Raw genomic sequence first — 19,693 nt, 5'->3', positions numbered from 1 at the left:
AATTTTTCTGAAGAAGGGTCTAGACCCGAAACATCAGCTTTCCTGCTCCTCTGATGCTGCTTAGCCTGCTGTGTTCATCCAGCTCTACACCTTGTTTTCTCAGATTCTCCAGCATCTGCAGGTCCTACTATATCTAATGAACTTAAAATGATCACATTATTAATTTAATCAATTAACTGTCAATTTGACACAATTTATGGAGTAAGCTATAGTTTAAGGAAAAAACACACAGATCATTAGTACATTCAGTTAGGATCATTTCCCACACAAGTGTACATCTGATGTAGCAATTCAGTTAAGATAATTGAGACCTGAAAATTTCCTATGATATCCTAAAATCAAATGAATTTCTGTTTTAAGAAATATATTATTGCCTGATTGACTCACATTGTTCTATTCATTACAGGTAAGGTAAACTGCCTGAACCGTAAGATAGAAGATGGGTTTGATACACATCATTATTAGAAGAAAAAGGCATTTAGTTAACTTCTGATCCTGGACTCTCTGCGGGGTAACCACGATAAAACCAGGCTGACCTTTGTGTGTCATTTGGTTCTGCAAAGCCATTGCCTAATTGTGCATATGGGATAAAGCTAATGTCCTGGAAAGAGCATTTTACCATGTATTTTAACTTTAGTGTTCTGTTTACACAGGTTTCTGCTTACTTTTTACATATGAAGTTAGTAACTAGGTAAATATTTGGTATGCAACTTTGGCATATATTTTCTAATGTCCCTTCATCAAGAAGCATTAAGCTGAGTATTTTAGTTTGGTTTATTGAGTGGAAAAAATATTGATTGTGTAATAATTTCCTTCGCTTACTTCATATGTACTAATGAGATTGTTGTCAGATAGTCCTGTAGATTGAGAAGAGAACACAAGGGCCTTGCTTACACCATATAAATTGATGTCCTATTTTAAAACTTTAGTGAGAAACTACCAGAAAAAAAGTTTTGTTTTCTGATATGCTTTAAATTGAATCACAGTACATAAGCAGTTAAATAAAACAGCTGCAGTTCAGATTCTCATGGCAAACTATGTTCATGCAATTTTGTTAGTTTTGTTGGATATAGTTGAGAGAAAGAAATAATTCAGAATTAAACAACAGAGTTCAGTTTGTGTATAACTGACAGCTTTTTAAAAAAAGTTTGACTGTTGGGAATAGTAGGTCTTTTCGGGTGAATGAAGAGCAAAGGTCTTTTCCCTAGGGTGGAGGAGTTCAAAACTGGGGGACATATTTTTAAGGCGAGAAGAGAAAAAAATTAAAAGGGACCTGTGAGACAGAGGGTGGTTTGTATGTGGAATAAATTGCCTGAGGAAGTGGTAGATGCAGGTACAGTTACAACATTTAAAAAACATTTGGACAGGTACATGAATAGGAAAGGTTTGGAGGGATATGGGCCAAATGCAGGCAAGTGGGATTAGTTTACATTGGGAAATCTGGTTGGCATGGATGAGTTGGATCAAAGGGTCTGTTTCCATACTATATGACTCTGTGACTCTAAGAGGGACCAAGTGACTTGGTCCATGTTGTGATTTAAATAGAGACCTTTTCCTCCATTGCATGAAAACAAAATGTTACAAGTACTAAAATAAACTTTTGTTTGTTAATTTAATAAGAGGTTACAGAAACAAAACAACAGCTGTTTAAAAAAATAGTTAAGCCACTCTTCAAAATGAGAAAAAGAATTCCTAGGTAAAACAAAGAACTGCAGATATTGGAGATCTGAAACAAAACAAAAACAGAAACTCAGCAGGTCTGGCAGCATTTGTGGAGAGAACACAGAATCAATCTTGTTAAAAACTGAAAGAATTGCAGATGCTGTAAATCAGGAACAAAAACAAAGTTACTGGAAAAGCTCAGCAGGTCTGGCAGCATCTGTGAAGGAAAAAGCAGAGTTACTGTTTCGGGTTTGGTTACCCTTCCTCAGAACTTGTTAACCTCTTCTTGTTAACCTTTCCTGCAGGTCGCTGAGGCAAGGATATGCTTCCTCAGGTAAGGGACCCAAAACTATAGGCAGTACTTTGAATGTAGTCTCACCAAAGTTTGAGAAAGTTGCAGCAAGCCTTCCTAGAACTCTTGCAACAAAAGCCAACATGCTATTTCCTGTCCAACTGCTTGCTGCGCCTCCATGAGAATTTTCTTACTTCCCTGATCAACTGGAACTTAAACTGGAGAAGGCCCTGTTTCCCTTGGGCACAGTGAGGAAGCACTCACAGTGAATGCAAAGAACCAACACTGCTTAAAGATCCATTTTGGTGCTCTGGGACTTTATCCTAGTTAAAGCCCTCATCCCTCAAGACCCCCAGGCCAAACATTCCACATGCTTCATCCATGCCTCTCATTACACCTTGCCAACTTGTTCTGGTCTCCCTATTATATGAAGGAAGTTATTAAGATGGAGAGGGTTCAGAAGAGCTTTACCAGGATGTTGCCAGTAATGGAGGGTTTACGTTATAGGGAGAGGCTGGCTAGGCTGGGACTTTTTTCACGAGGGCTTAGGAAGTTGAGGAGTGACCTAATAGAGGTTTATAAAATCATGAGGGGCATAGGCAAGGTGAATGGCAAGTATCTTTTCCCTACCGTGGGGAATTTCAAGCTGATGGGATGCACTTTTAAGGTGAGAGGAGAAAGAATTAAAAAAGACATGAAGGGTAATTTATTTACACAGAGAGTGGTTCGTGTATGGAATTAACTTCCAGAGGAAGTGGTGGTTGCTCGTATAGTTACAACGTTTAAAAGACATTTGGATAAATTTAATGCATAAGAAATATTTGGAGGGATATGGGTCGGCAGCAGGTGGGATTACTCTCATTTGGGATTATGTTTGGCATGGTCTGGTTGGACTGAAGGGTCTGTTTTTGTGCTGTATGACTCTATGACTCTATAACCTATGACCCTCCACTGCTCATAGCTTCCATGCAAACACAGGACCTGCTATTCACCCCCACAATCCCTCATACTCCCCATTAGTTTCATGTAGAATAACACGCAATTTCCTCCATATTTCAACACTTCTTAGTCTCTTACTGTTACAAAAAATTTTGGTTTTTCTGGTCTTCCTATCAAGGTGCATAATTCCACATTCCCTGACTAATACCAGGGAAAATCAAAACTTACATTGACTGCGCTAACTTACAACTTTAAACTTGATTAACTTAGAATTCATCCCATCGCCAAAAGATGCCATTTATTTTTCAGGAGACGTCTCATTGCTTGAGTACATCTTGATAGTTCAGATGACTGCATTCAGTATCTGTCTGGGACTCAGGAGTTGGATGCATCCATGCTATATATTGTTCCAGTTACTACATTTTCATTATTATCAGTGGAATTATGAAACAGCAAAGAAATAAAAAGTAGCAGATCATTTGTCACAGTCTTTAAATATATAGACATAGTCTTTCTTTAGCTGAAGTTGTGCAATCCATTGAAATAATTCAGCATGGTCACCACCCCACAAGTTGTTGTATTTCTGCCATCCTTACCTGGTCTGGCCTACGTGTGACTCCAGACCCACAGCAATGTGATTGACTCTTAACTGCCCTCTGGGCAATAAATGCTGGCCTAGCTGGTGATACGTTCATCTCATGAATGAATAAATAAAAAAAACTTCCACTTAATTATCTTGATTTGGTGCAATGAGCAACCCCTCAGGACCTGGGGACATACTTGCATTGTTTAATAATAGCCAAAGGTTCTAAATGTAATATTTTGTTCCCAATAATACACAATTCTCCAATGTTTCTTTTTATACATTTAATTCTAGTCATAATTAATATATCCCTGTTCACTATTTCTGAAAGTTTGCAACCCTGTGTCAGGCAATGACTATCTCCAATAGAGAGAATCCATTTATTGTCCTTTGACATTTAATATCATTACTCTCACTGAAACCCCCACTATCAACGTCCTGAGAGTTATCATTAACCAGAAGTTGAACAACATCAACCATATAAATAAAGTGCCTGCAAAACGAGGGGCTCAGAATTCTGAGGTAACTCACTTCCTGAATCCTCAAAACTTGTCCAGTATCTACAAGGAGCAAGTCCTCAATGTGATCTCTCTACTTGCCTGGATAAGGAAGCTCCAATAACACTCAAGAAGCTTGACACAGTGCAGGACAAAGCCGCCTGCTTGATTGGCACTCCCTTCCCCACCTTCAGCATTCACTCCCTTCACTACTAACACACACGACAGCAGTGAGTATCATTGACAAGATGTACTGCAGAAACTCACCCCAGACTCGTTTGAAGGCACTTTCCGAACCAGTGACCTAGAAAGACAAAAGCAGCATATACATGGAAAGTACCACAACCTGCAAGACTCCCAAGCCACGTATGATCCTGACTTGGACCTATATCACAGTTCCTTCACCGCCACTCGGTCAAAACCTTTGAACTCTGCAGTTCAAGAGGGCAGTTGGCCACACCTTCACAAGGGCAGCTAAGAATGGGTAATAAATGGTTGTTTACCCAGTGATACCCAGATCCCCTGAATGAACAATAATAAAAGCAATGCCTTTCAGGCTCATAACAACAGAAATCTTTAGTTCTGCTGAAAATAGTATTTTTAAAAATTCATTCACAGGATGTGGGTTTCTCTGCTAGGCCAACATTTATTGCCCTTCTGTAATTGCCCAGAGGGCAGTTCAAAATCAAACACATTGCTGTGGCCCTGGAGTCACATGTTGGCCAGACTGGGTAAGGATGGTAAATTACCTTCCCTAAAGGAAATTAAGAGAACCAGTTGAATTTCTTTTCCCTAACCACAGTTTCATTGTCATTATTAAACTCTTAATTCCAGATATATTTAACATTGAATTCAAACTCCACCCTCTGCCACAGCAGGATTCAAATCCTGGTCCCTGGAACATTACCTGGGTCTGCGGATTAATAGTCTAGTGATAATACCACTAGGCCATCACCTCACATCCAGCATAGCATGTTGGATAGTTCATTGACACCCTGAATCAATAGTGTTCACTGAAAGGCAGAATTAGTGCTCAGCAATTAGTAGATGATTCTTTTGCCTGTGTAGCTGGGGTCCGAGTTATGACTATTAAGAGACAACTTAGGATGGAACTCTTGGGATACATCCAGGCTGAACATTAACATGACAGGAGAAACCATTAGTGAGCATAGAACCAGAAAAGAGTGAGTCAGGGAGGAGGATGTGGCAATCAACTGTATCAGAAGCTGAGATTAGATGACAAACCACAGTTGCAGTGATCAGCGATACAGTTGGATAACATGATCAGGGTGGCCGTGGTGATCTGGATTGGTTTTTAAAATGCTCTTTTTTGTTCCATTGTAATCAGTTTTTTTTTCTGAATATTTTCTGCTGAAACTGAATTGCTGTGACTGTTCTAGCAGAAAGAGAAAAAAAATTCTGGTGAGGCCACAGACACAATAAAGTGCCCACAGTAAAACAAAAAGAATACCATTCCACCACTGAATGTAAGGAGGTAAGTTCCCACTGAGATAGATAGGAGCTGAGACCATTCTGTAAATGAATAGGACTTTAATTTCCACAGAACAGCACTCAGAATGTGGTGATATCACCAGAAGCATCATTGTATTTGTGGCTGTTTGATCTCTTCACATCTGAATAAAATTCAGATCCAACAGTCAGAAACTCACTATGAATTCATGCAAGCACATAGCAGTCAATCTACACATTACTAATTGAATGCCATTAACCTGCAGGAAAATGGAACCCATTCAATTCCAGGATATGTATTAAAGTGAGGAAGTTAACATCACAGAAATACATTGGGAATAAAAAGGACTTCAAAAGCAATTCACAATTACAAGTTTTTTTTAAAGACAAGGAGGAAACAGTTGAGTAATTCTGGATCTTTTATGAATCTGATAAAAATAAGGAATAATTTTAGTTTTGATATAAGCAAATACTTACAGAGATTTTTCTGTAATCCCTCACTCTTTTGAACATACTGCCACTTCAAAGGTTACTACACAAAATAAGTGCTAATTGTGCAGAGACTGAGAGTAGGGATAAATAGCCATTTACTGGTTTGCAAGCTGTTACTAGTGGAGTACCACATAGATCATGGCTGGGACCTTAATTATTTACTTGACTTCAATGAAGTACCAAATGCAGGATTGCTAAATTTGCTGATGCCACAACGATAGGTAGGAAATTATGTTGTTGAGCATACGTAGAAATCCTACAAAGGGGTTTAGAGAGGTTAAGTAAGTAAGCAAAGATTTAGCAGATGAAATATAATGTGGGAAAATGTAAACTTCTCTATTTGCACTTTTCTATGATGCCAAGGTATACGGGACTGCAGGTCAAGTGCTAGAAAATGGGATTAGAATATTTAGGTGCTTGTTTTTGTCTGGCACAGACTTGATGGCTGAAGGGCTAATATTGAGGGATCTAGGTTTCCTGGACATGAATCATAAGAAAAAAATATGTATGTGCAGAAAATGAGTAAGAAGCAGATTGAATGCTATTGTTTATTACAAGGGGAAACAGAATATAAAAAGAGGGACATTTTACTAGAGCTCTACGGGGCCTCCTTACTTAAGAAAGGACATAATTGCATTAGAAGCCCTTCAGAGAAGGCTCACACGTCTGATTCCTGGGATGAAGGGATTTATTTAATGAGGAAAGGTTGAACAGTTTGAAGTATATACATTACACTTTAGAAAAATGAGTAATGATCTTATTGAAACATACAAGGTGCTGTGTGAACTCATGGTGGACTCTGAGAGAGGGTTTTCTCCTGTGGGCCTACAGCTCAAATTTAAACATTAGGGGCGCCCAATTTAAGAAGAGATTAGGAAAAGTTTTTTTCTCCTCGATGGTTGTCAGTCTGTGGAATTCTCTTCCTAAGAGAATAGTGGAAGGAGGGTCATTGAACATAGTCAAAGCTGAGTTAGATAGATTTTGACTGACAGCGAGATGAAGGCTTATGTGGGACAGATGGGAATGGACTTATACAATTAGATAAAACAGTTTAAAGAAATAATAATGGTATACATATGACATGCATATGCCATTCCTTCTTCTTTGTCCTTGGAGGATGTGCTGATTTATAACAGCGTGAGCCTCTTTTCAGTGTAAATGTGCAGTGCATTCATTGCAAGGCTTTTACTGGCTGTCATTGAAAACAATATGTCTTATAAACCAGAGATAATGCAGCTGTGAAGAATTTCACAACAGATATTGTGACCAGGGACTTAGTCCTGCTGTATCGAATGATGAGAGTGGGTCTTTTAAATTAATTTTCAACTTTTAAATATGCCCCTAAAAAATGACGAATCTTTCTTGCAGCATTGGAATGTGAATATAGGCCAAATGAGATGGAGTCAAAGATTTAGACAGATCCGTTCTATGTCAGATCATAAGAATCTGTAGTTTCTATTTTACAGTTTGAGGAGTCGAATGAGTCCTGGTTTGTTTTGGCTTTGCTTTGGGAGCTCTGTTAACCATGTCACCAGCTATTGCCCTGAAGACTAATTTCCAGTACTTCTAATGCTGCAGCTGACTGAACTCCAGATGCAGTCACAAACCACAGCTTGGAAATCTCTCAATCCTGATTAACCATCGTTAATAAAGCAAACACAGTTGCATAACTAGAGTTTTCCTGTCTCTTTCAGCTGCAACATGACCTAGTTACATCCTCCTGTAATCATGCACTCTGATGCATATCATAGCTGCCTCTGGCTATCCCTCACTGCTACTTGTTTACACATGTGGTCGTTTAACTAAGATATAGGGTTAGAATGCATTGTATATTGTACAACAATTAACCCATGGGGATATGTGAACACAGTGTTTAGATACAGTGAGGATTAGGTTTGTGAGAGTTTTATGAATGGTCTTTATTTTCAAAAGATTTCCCATTTCCTGTTTAAGTTAATGTTGCTATTAGAATGGGACTGGAGACAGCAATAAATGATTCTTTCGTTATGGCTGATGCTGAGCTGTTTATGAAAGAAAGAGAATATGTGAACGACAGAAATTGAGCAGACTGGTGAAGACAGCTGGACAAAGAGTTTGGCCCTTACAGTTCAAGTTTAAATATGAGGGGCATCCAATTTAAGAAGGAGATCAGGAGAATTTTTTTTAACTTAGATAGCTTTTGGATAGTGTTCCTCCAGAATGCCTACTTTGCTGGGAGAGACAAAGAAGAAGAGGATAATTTATGTCTACGAACTTCCCAAAAGAAAGAAAAACAGATTATTTTCACCTTTGTGCTGCCTCTTCTTATCTCAAAATGTTCCAAAGTGCTTTTTAGCCAATGATATGCTTCTGAAGTACAGTCATTAGTATATGGGAGTTGTATGGTTGGTTTGAAATGCAAAGTAACACCAACAACATGGGTTCAAATTGTGCACTGGCTGAGGTTACTATGAAGGGCTCTCCTTTTCAACCTCTCCCTTCACCTGAGGTATGGTGATCCCCTAGTTAGACCATCTCTAGTCGTTTCTCCAGTTGTGAGAGAGCAGCCCTGTGGTCTTTACCTTTTACCTTTCAGTCACTGTTGTAATAAAACCTAGAACAGTAGAGCACAGTACAGGCCCTTCAGCCCGTGATATTGCACCAAGCTATTATCCTACTCTAAGATCAAACTACCCTGCATACTCTACATTTTACTTTTGTCCATGTGCCTATCCAAGAGTCACTTAAATGTAATATCGGAAGCACGGCAGTCAATTTGTACACAGCAAGCTCCCAGGCAGAGGTATGTGATGTTTTCATCCATTTTAACAGTCTTATTTTAGCTTGAAACATTAAATGCTGAAAAGACTGCAGAAAACTCTGTGTGTGGAACTTTGCTGCACCATTTAAATTTAAAAAGTTAGTTCTGCCTCTGTATAATTCATAATTCTGTACAATACCTCAAGATAAACACAGTTAAGTAAGTTACTATACTCAAAATAAGTTTCTCAGTTTTGGTATGTGTCTGATGCCATGTTTTATCGTCATTTGCTCCTGACTGGGGGAATCTGTATGCAAAAGGACTGACATGTGAAGAACAATAAACTAAGGTGAGGGAAAAGTCAAAGTTAATTTCTTAAGATATCACAATCTGAGAAGTCCTGGGATGGTCATGATCTGTCTAAAACTGACAAACTATGTTCAACAGCCTCATTGTAGCTGCGAGGGGAAGTTCATCAAACAGGAATGGGATCCAAGTGAAGGTGAGAGATGGTGGAGGGGGTTGGCAGAGGTATAGTGGTGCCAAGTGGTCTCACGTACTCGTTGGTGTATTCATTCACTAATTGTCTAATAGCTTCTCCTGTAACCCGCGAGAGTTTCCATATGGCAGTGAAGTAGGTAGCATCCTGGTTCAGCCCGGGTCTTGCCCTTTCCATCCATTTCTCTTTGTTCTTCCTTTTCTTGTTCTCCTCTTTTTTTTTAAATTCTTTTGGTTTTTTTTTAAAGACTTACCTTGTGAGAGAGAGTGGCAGTGACAGCATCAGAGTGTTTCAGCAACTAAGGGCCCAGAGCAGGACCTGGGTGGAGCAGGATGACCAGCGGTCAGCTGACCTGGAGTGGAGCGGAGCGGTCAGTGGGCTGGGGGCAGCTGGCAATCAGTGGACTGAGGCCTGGTGTGGTCAGCCTGTCGCAGATGGTGGTCAGCAGCTTGAAGGCCGTGTTGGGGTCGGCCCAGCAAGAGGGAGAGTGAGACCGTGTGTTGAAAGCCCCCAGCATGGAGTGACTGCAGGCTATAGAAGGATTGTAATATTTATTTTTTAACTTTTTTTCTTTATTTGCCCAATTTGTACTATAAAAAACTGCAGCATTGAATTTTTAGCTTTCTTCTTTATTCCTCTATGTTTGTATCTAAGATTTCTAACTCATTACTTTGTACCATATGTGGTGACAATGTACACTTTTCACTGTGCTCCTACACTTTTATAGTTGAGTCCATGTGACAATAAACCTAATTGTAAGTCTATTTAAAGCTTCTATTGACAGGCCAAGGAGCAATAGTAACGGTTCCAGTGTTGGAGTCAGTTACAAGGCTTATTCGGTAAAGCTGGGATTGTTCTCCTTGGAACAAAGGAGATTCAAGGAAGATTTTATAGAAGTGGACAACATTACAACAGAATTAAATAAAATAGACAAGCAAACTCTCTTTCTCTTAGCTGAAAGATTAGGGAAATTAGAATAAAGATTTTGGGCAAGAGATATCAGGGACAATATGAGGAAGAACCTTTTTACGCAGTGAGTGGTAATAACCTGGAATTCACTGCCTCAGGAGGGTGGAGGACACAACTTATTTCAAAAAGAAATTGAATGGGTATTCAAAGGAAATAAATTTGCAAGGCTACGGGGACCAATCGGGGCTTGTAGGACTCTCTAAATTGCTCAATAGAGGGCCAACACGAAACTGATGGGCCAAAAAGTCTCCTAATGTGCCATTGATGACTCACTGATGACTGGCAGCACTGCACCTTTGGTCCTTGGGGCTTGAGTCCAGCAATCAACTCACAAATCAAGCTGTTCCCATTGACTTTCCACACCTATGTGAGGGCACAGAAAATCTCTTCTTCTTTCCAACTCTTCTCCTAAGGCCTCTAGCATAACATTGTGAAAAGCGGAAATCAGTTGTGTCTGACATTCATTGATCCCCTGTCTTTCCAGGTCAGATTCTGGACTCTCCTCATATTGTCTAAAAATTTGTACAAACACTGGTTCAGACTCAACTGGAGTATGGCACCCAAGATTAGGGAGGAAGGATGTGACTGCTTCAGAAAGACTGCAGGATATTTCCAGAGAAGAAGAACTTCAGCTACATCGGAAGATTGGAGAAGTCGTGACTGTTCTCTTTTGAGAAGGGAAAGGGAGGAGAGATTTGTACTTAAAATCAAAGGAGTTTGGGCCAAGTATGCAGAGAGAAATTATTCTCATTGGGTGAACAATTAAGAAACAGAGTGCATAGATTTACAGTAAATGGCAAAACAAGCACATGGCAGCATAAGGAAAGCATTTTTCACACAACAAATGTTCGGGATCTGGAATGCAACATCTGTGAGTATAGTGGAGGCTGGTTCAATTGAGGTATTTGAAAGGGAATTGGATTATGACTTGAAAAGCAAGAAGGTGTGGGGATAAGGGTGGAGGGGATAAGGGTGGAGAAGATAGGTTAAATGAAGGAGAGTGGTTATGTACTAATCACAGAATGGTTATGTGCTATAAACATTCTGTGGTTCTACTGCAGCTATAATGCACATTTCCTTTTTGCAGTGTCAGGTATTCACTTAATGCATGGAGCCATCAGATGTCATGTACTTAGCTGAGTAGCTCAAAGGTGACATCCTATCTTCAGTAAATCTGAAAGGCATGGGCTAACAGTGCATGGCGATCTCTATATCCACTTTGAGGGCTCTCAAATGTAGCCCCTGTAGTTTTTAAACTGGCACCTACAAGTTTGACAGCTCAGAAAATAATCTCTGTAATCGACAATGGTTAGTACTGGTCTAGGAGTGAAATATATTGTGACAGCTTTGGTTCACATGACATTTTTTGTCAACTGCAGTCACTGATGCAGTTTTTAATCAACGAATGTTATCTTCTCCCTCAAAACGAATTATCTTGACAGTCATGACTTTTCATAAAGCAAAGAACAAACACTTATCATTTCACTGAGACCTTTCTCAGGATGTCCTCGCCTATACCTATAGCCCTAAACCCTTTGGCTGTCATGTACTGCTATTTTCTTTATTGAATTAAATGGAGCTGCCACTCATCTGCAAAAGCACATTGATGTTATATAAATTGTAAAAGAACACATAGCACAGAAAGCTTGTGAAAATTAAGGATGGATCAATTCTATCAAAGGTGAAACTGCTTTTTATTTCAAATGTAACATGCCAAAAATTCAGTTGTTGAAATATTCATGAAAAGGAGATATTGAATATATTATACAGACACAATTGCTTTATTGCAGAGAAACCTCTGGTAATAGTGAAACTAATGGATGGATGTGTTTATATGGGCTCCTTCAAGCCTAAAACATTTTAGTGTGGATGAGAATAGCCACCTTTCTGGTCTTCTAGAAAAGCTGAATTTCTTGGACAAGATGAATATTATTGCATTATTGCAGCCATTTAAAAATGCAAGAATAGGATAAACATTTTAACAGAGACTGCCAGGAGCACACTAGCCTTAGGTCGATCCCCTACTCGCTCCTTCTATACTCTTTGACTAAGTTCCCATCACAACATCACAATGGTGTTGCTTAGGGGTGGCATCGTGTTTCTGTGGTTGGCACTGCTGCCTCACAGCGCCAGGGACCTGGGTTCAATATCAGTCTCAGGTGATTGTCTCAGTGGAATTTGCACATTCTTCCCATGTCTGTGTAGGTTTGCTCCGGTTTCCTCCCACAATCCAAAGATGTGCAGGTTAGGTGGATTGGCTGTGCTAAATTGCCCGTGGTGTCCAGAGATGTGTAGGAATGTTAGCTGTGAGGAATGCAGGGTTACAGAGATAGGGTAAGGGTTGGTCTGGGTGGCATGTATCTAGGGTTAAAGGTAGGTGTCTTTTCCCTAGGTTGGGGGATTTCAAGACTTGGGGCTATATTTTTAAGGTGAGAGGAGAGAGATTTAAAAAAGATGTGGGGGCAAATTTTTTACTCAGAGGGTGGTTCGTTTGTGGAATAAACTTCCTGAGGAAGTGGCAGATGCAGGCCCAGTTGCAATGTTTAAAAGACACTTAGATAAGTACATGATTAGGGAAGGTTTGGAGGGATATCATCCAGGAGCAGGCAGGTGAGTCTAGTTTAGTTTGGAATTATGTTCGGCATGAACTAGTTGGAGCGAAGGATCTGTTTCCATGCTGTATGACTCTATGACTCTATGAGACAGTTTTCTCATCACTGATAAGGAAACAGTTTCTAAAAAAGTTTTAACAATTGAATCTTTGTCTGTCTTTGAGGCCCAAATTAAAATGAAGGATCCTGTTTTATTAATGAAACTTAAGTACACTTTCAATTTTGTCAGCTTTGACTTTTTAAATAAAAGGGATGATGTCCACGCAGAGATAAGTAGTTTCCTATGTTATTCGTTCTACAGTGGAATAGCCATTTTCTATCTGCCTAATGATCTTGTTGATAGTTGAATTGCAGTGGATGACAGATTAATGGAAATCTTTGTTTTTTTTAATTCTGTAGAACTTTATTTAAACTGTTCCAATGATCCCAATTTCCTGCATTATGCCTGGGGACTGTGGAAAAGGCATGGACGTCAAAAAGAGAGTGAGTGAAAGCTGGGAGGTTAATTCACTGGCAGATGGTTGATATGTTTGTTGTTTGTAACTGAATTGGTTTCTTTCCCAGTTTAGAATTCAGACTGGCTATTGGTTCCAAATTTCTATTAGTGCCAAGATTTGCATGAGTCTCAAAAACAAACAGCAACATTCTGCGCACACACTTCACGTCCTCATCTCTAATAACTTTTTATGGTGGAAGGACGTTTAGCTCAGAGAGAAAGGAAGTGGTGACAACAATCTTTTTCTCATGCAGAAAAAGCATATACTGTACAAAAAAAAATTACCTTTGCTCAGATGGATGTTGGAACATATGTTTTGCCAGCTGATCGAGATCTGTTCCCTCTCATCCTATTTTGTGTATTTTGAGCTATTCCACACTGTAATTCACTTACACTATCTTCATCTGATATAGTATTGCCTTTTGGGATATTGCCATGCAGAAGTGTAATGGCATTGTGTCATATTTGTAGATTAATTTTAGCTCAGTTAGCCGGGTGGATGGTTTGTGATGCAGAATGACACCAATAGTGTGGGTTCAATCCCTACCCTGGTTGTTTTCACCACTCACCTGAGTGTGGTGACCCTCATGTTAAAATCACCACGAGTTGGCTCTCTCTGTAATAAGGAAGCAGTCATTGGTCCTTTGAGACTAAGGTGACTTTCACTTTTCACTGACTAATTTCTGGAACCAATTTAAACCCTTGAGACCAAGATTGTTAACCTGTCTTTCAGATACTAGGAGAATGTTCTACATCACGAGCCTCTGGTTCTGAAATTGAACTAGTTTCTGTGGAGTTTACACCATTCTTTGCCAAACGACTGGCAACAGCGATGTCTCTAGGTTTTAGACTCAATCGTTTGTTACTTGCTGATAACTATGGCTCAGAATGCAATCACATCAAAATATTATTCAGATTGAATGTATAAGTGGAGTTGGGAAACACTTGGCAGTAAATTGGTGACTTAGTTCCAAGTGACATTAGGTGGCCTCAGGTGGTGTTATTTTCTGACTGTATGGAATTGCACGTCATTTTCTAAAGGATTAGGGCTGGTCATGTCTGTTTTAGATAGGGTTTCAAGTCCTGGACTTGTATAACCGGGGCTTAATTTCATAATTCACAGACCAATGAAAGAAGCTTGGAAATACATGAAACTGTGGTGAGTATAGTAACAGACTTTAGGAAGATAGACTTTAAGAAAATGGGCTAAGTGGCGAAATGGTCATTAACTTTAATGTAGAGAACTCAGGAGTGATTAGATTTGGTGGGAGAAAATGAGGAAAGGCAACATAAACTAAATGATACAATTTTAAAGTAGAAATAGAAACAAGAGTACTTGGGTGTGAACTTATACTGATCTTCCAACAAAACAGGATACTGTCAAACAGTTGTTCAAAAGGTGAATGAGATCTTGTACTTTATTACTAGAGGAATAGAGCATAATAGCAAAGCTATCATGCTACATTGTTACCAAGCACTGGGATTATATGCCTCAGCTGGAATATATCGCAAATTCTGGGCTCCACACATTACAATAGATATCAGGGTCTTATAGGGGCTACAGGCAAGACTTACCAGAATCTTATCAGAAATGAAAGATTTTCTGTTATGCGAAAAGACTTGAGACTTCTTAGAGAAGTTTTAAGTGAAGCTTTAAAAGAGCAGTTTGAAATCACAAATAGTTTTGATTCAGAAGAAACTGTTTCTAGCAGTTATATTATATATTGTTTCAACTCAGTCCATTGTGTTCTACAATGCACAGCTTGAAAAAGTGTTGGAAGAAGATTCAATAGTAACAGTCAAAAATTGGATAAATCACCGATGTAGGTTCAGTTACACGGCTTTGGGGACAGAACATGAGAGGACAGTTTGGATAGTCCTTTCGAAGTACTGTCCTGGCAAGATGGGCTGAATGGGTTCCTTCTGTGCAGTGTCATTCTGAGTATCAAAGCCAATACTGAAGTTGCTTGTCTCCAGAGGAAGTGATAGGGTGAAGTCTGGATTTGGTACACATATTAGGATGGAGAAGATAGGAGAAGGGCAGCTGACCATTTTGTGAAGTTCAATATTTTGTAAAATACAACAGCATCTTCCCTTTAGGCTGAACTTCAGTGGGGAAGACACAAGAAATGGGAGACTGAGCAGATACAATGAGTGCTAGTGCAGAACTTCCAGATATACTCAGATTCATGATCTATTTGAACACTAGTTTTGGGAAGCGCTGCCTTACTGGTTATATTTTTAAGCTGTTAGAGTCAGCTGGTTGAGGAAATAGCCGAACAATTGTAAGAAGCAGCGAAATATTATCTGTACAATGTGATTATACTGTTACAGTTGCTAGCCCCTGACTGATAGCTTGGAAGATAACTTTAAAAATTGAATTGGTGAGCTGATTATCTTCATGATTGTTATTTAATATGGTACTTTAATTTTGATATACATTTTCTATGGATACTATACAATCCACTGATCAGGTATAGGGGAAAACCACTAGAGATGGGCAACCTTCATTGATGGATTGATTACCTAAAATAATATATTCTGGAAGAAGCCTGTTCTATTGAGCTCTGAACTGCAACCAATAGTGGTTTGTGTATGGAATAGTTAGCTGCCACCAATCCTCCTTTCTACTCTTTTAACACAATCAGAGTTCCTGATGAAGCATTGGAACAAAAACACAAACTAATAACTAGTGAAACTTATGAAAGGGATCGGAAATGTACTAAATTAAAATAATATTGTCCAGGTGATGATTTACTCCAGCCCTGTGGTACCCCATCTTCCTTTCTATGCTAAGTTTAAGGGCTTGTCCAATTAACAGTGCCAACATCATCAAAGACCCCTCCCACCCCGGTAATGCTTTTTTCCAACATCTTCCGTCAGGCAGGAGATATAGTAGCTTGAACACAAGCACCAACGGGTTCAAGAATGAGCTTCTTCCCTGCTGTTATTAGACTGCTGAATGGACCTCTCTAGCTTCAAATAATGTTGATCTTGCTAACGTTGATCTTACTTTGTGCACTTCCTGTGCGGCCGTACCTCGGTACGCCTCGCTTTATCAAAGCACCCTATGATCTGTATGTTGTTGTTTGCTATGATCTGTCTGTACTGCTCGCAAAACAAAACTTCTCACTGTACTTAGGTACATAGGACTACAATAAATCAAACCAAATCAAAGAGGATAAACCACTGAGAATCTGAACAAAAAGAAGCAGTTGCTTCACGTAACAAAGTGTAGTTTATTGCCAGATAGCAATAGGTACAACTAACATGAACTAGTTAGGCATAATTGCAACTGTCAGCATCCAGTTTCCCGTTTCCATCAGGACCTCATGCTAGACTACCTGCTTCTCTACCCAAAGACTGTGTGACACCATCGGATTGGGTAGAATGGAAAACAACTTCAACATTGACTCTTTCAGAGCCATTACATTTTACAATAAAACCTTGAACTCATCCCAAACTCCATACCTTCGAGTTGAGCAATAATCAGTAGACAGCTGTTTCTCCAGCTTTCCAACACCTTGGTTTGTTTTAGACCTCCTGACCCCCCCATTGGTTCTGAGTAATATGATTTGTATCATAGGCTTTTGTGAAGTTTTGTTGGGACTCAGTGTTTCCTTGATTTGAATGTCTTTGCTCAGTTGTGTACTGAAAGACACCTCTGGAAGTGAGCCCAATTACATAGCTTGCTTGCTTCAAACATAGAAAGCATCAAACTAAAGTTGTTTTTGCGTTGGCCAAATGTGTCCAGCACCCATTTGAACTTGGTGATCAAAAGTGCTAATCCTGGGGAGAATCAGTCAAGGTAGAGAGACATTCTATTGTCTTGTGCTTACTTTCAACCAATGGATTTTTGATGTGCAAAAACAGAACAAACTATAAATTGAAGAAATTTCAAAAATCCAATTCCAGAAATAATCTAAAATTAGTGTTCAAGCATTCTTTATAAAGCAGAACTTTAATTTGTTGCAACAAAGTTGAACACTAGTGTGTCATGTTGTATTATATAGAAAATATTTCAGTAGGGAAGTTCCCTCACCAAATTTGTTTTCAGTTATATTTGAATTATAATTAAATTTAAATTTGTCAGAATAGAATTTTGATTGATTGATGTTTAGTCTTGCTGCCCATTTTCTGGTTTGCAACAATTTCTGTTCCCTCATTGCCGCTGTGCTTGTTGACAGGTATTGTCCATCAATGACTCAAATGTGTAAAATTCCCATCATTGTGTACAATGTGATCTTGTCTTTCTCTATCTCTGCATCTCCTCCAGTCCTCAGGTCCTCTTAGAAGTTTCTATTCCTCTAATTCTGGCCTCTTGGACATCCTAATTTCCTTCAATCTTCCGTTGGAAACTATGCATTAGGTTCCTAGGTTGTAAGCTCTGTTTCCCTTGCTAAACTTCACAGCTCTCTGCTCCTTTGAGATATGTCTTAAAACCTGCCTTTTTGAATTTGGTTTTGCTCATGGATCTGAACATGTCCTTACAGAACTTGATTATAGAGTCATAGAGTCATACAGCACAGAAACAGACACTTCGGTCCAACCAGTCCACGCTGAACGTAACCCCAAACTAATCTAGTCCCACCTGCCTGCTCCTGGCCTATACCGTTCCTGTTAGACCTTGACCGATAACACTGATGCAAACTGCCTTGGGATGTTTTTACTACATTAAAGTTGCTGTATCAATTCATGCTGTTGTTTCCAAAGCCCTTTATTATAAGTGGAACTTGAATAGCAATTAGTGGTGGATTATAGGATCTGGATCCGTGTGAAATCTTGTGGAGCTGGCTGCATGCTAAATGATTAAATATTAATAATGGCACAAAATTGTTGGCATTTTGCAAGTTGTGTTCATTGTTGAAAGGAGCCACTGTTGAGAGATGAGTGCTGGGTAAAATGAAAACAGAACGGTGAGTGATGGAAGCTCAAAGTGAAAGAAAAAATGATCAGCTAGAGCAAATCAGAAGAGGACAGAGATGAAAAAGATGCAATCAACTGTTGAACAAGATAGAGTGTAAACAAGAAGCAAATATCATCTGTTGGTTAGCAGGATTTATAGCGTGCAAAATAGTTTCAATTTTGATATTTCAGGATTGAAAACGGGATAATGTAAACCGAACCCTAAATGTCGCATTCTATAACCAGCACTAACAATCAGAGTCAAACAGCACAGAAACGAACCCTTTAGTTCAATCAGTCCATGCTGAACATAATCCCAAACTAAACTAGTCCCACCTGCCTGCAGAGTATCCAATACTTTAGTAAAATGTATCTTTAGTAAAGGATATATTAACAGTACATCTATACCTCCAGCAAACACTAAACTCAATTGCTGTTTCACAAACCATTGCTGGGCAGGAGCTTCTGATAAGTTCATCTCCATGGACTATGGATAATGGTATGACTGCAAAGGAAAATGTCTCACTTGTTCTCTGTTTTGTCACTCATTTCTGTCTTCCTCCATTCCTTGTTTTCCCTTGCATTCTCTCTCCATCTCCATTGTTCTCTCTCTTTCTCCATTGGTGATGTTTCTCATTCAGCTGTGTTTGCATGGAGAGGATGCACTCATTGCTCTCGCAGTTGCTGTGAAATCACTGCTAGTGATACCACAGTTAGAACACTGAAAGTGAACAGGTTGGTATGTAGAATGCACTGTTTGTTTTAAATTTAGATCTTGTGTCTTGAGGCAAGCAGAGGAACGAGTGAAGCAACAAGGCAGGTGACAAACTAAGCAGTGAGAAGAGTGGCAGGCAGGTCAATGATGGGGAGGTGAGCAGGGTAGTGAGAAGGAAAGGTCGATGGGTGATGTCTGTTCAACAGACAATGGCTGCACAACCACAGATGTGCCTACAGATGAACTGGATGCAGTCTTCAATGGGCACACAATGATGATGGTCCCCCAGAAGGAAAAGCAGTATGACTTATGAATGTTGACTACTGGTCTGACTTGTTTTGTATCCTTCAGAAGAGTGCTGCAGTATGGCACAACATTAATTTCCAAGTATTCATATTTTGGTTACTCGGTTTTTTTCCTCTGGGCACTGGAATGGACCTCTTTTCCTGTATGGTGACAGAACAGTGTTCTCCAACTCTCTGTCCCCAGAGAAAACACTGAAGTGGGACTACTGACCATGGTCACTCATAGAATGAAAGAAGCCCATTGAGTCCACACTGACCCACCAAAGAGCATCCCAGCCAGACTCACCCCCGACTGCTGACCCTGTCCCTGAATGCCTGCATTTCCCTTGGCTAATGCATCTAGCCTGCACACTACGGGCAATTTAGCATGGCTAATCCACCTGACCTGAAAATCTTTGGACTGTGGGAGGAAACTGGAGCACCCGGAGGAAACCCACGCAGACACAGGGAGAATACGCAAACTCCGCACAGATAGTCGTTCAAGGCTGGAATCAAACCTGGATCCCTGGTGCTGTGA

The sequence above is a fragment of the Rhincodon typus genome, chromosome 22, assembly GCF_021869965.1.
Source record: "Rhincodon typus isolate 14 chromosome 22, sRhiTyp1.1, whole genome shotgun sequence".
In the NCBI taxonomy this organism is placed as follows: domain Eukaryota; kingdom Metazoa; phylum Chordata; class Chondrichthyes; order Orectolobiformes; family Rhincodontidae; genus Rhincodon; species Rhincodon typus.
Note: the sequence above shows the minus strand (reverse complement) of the source record.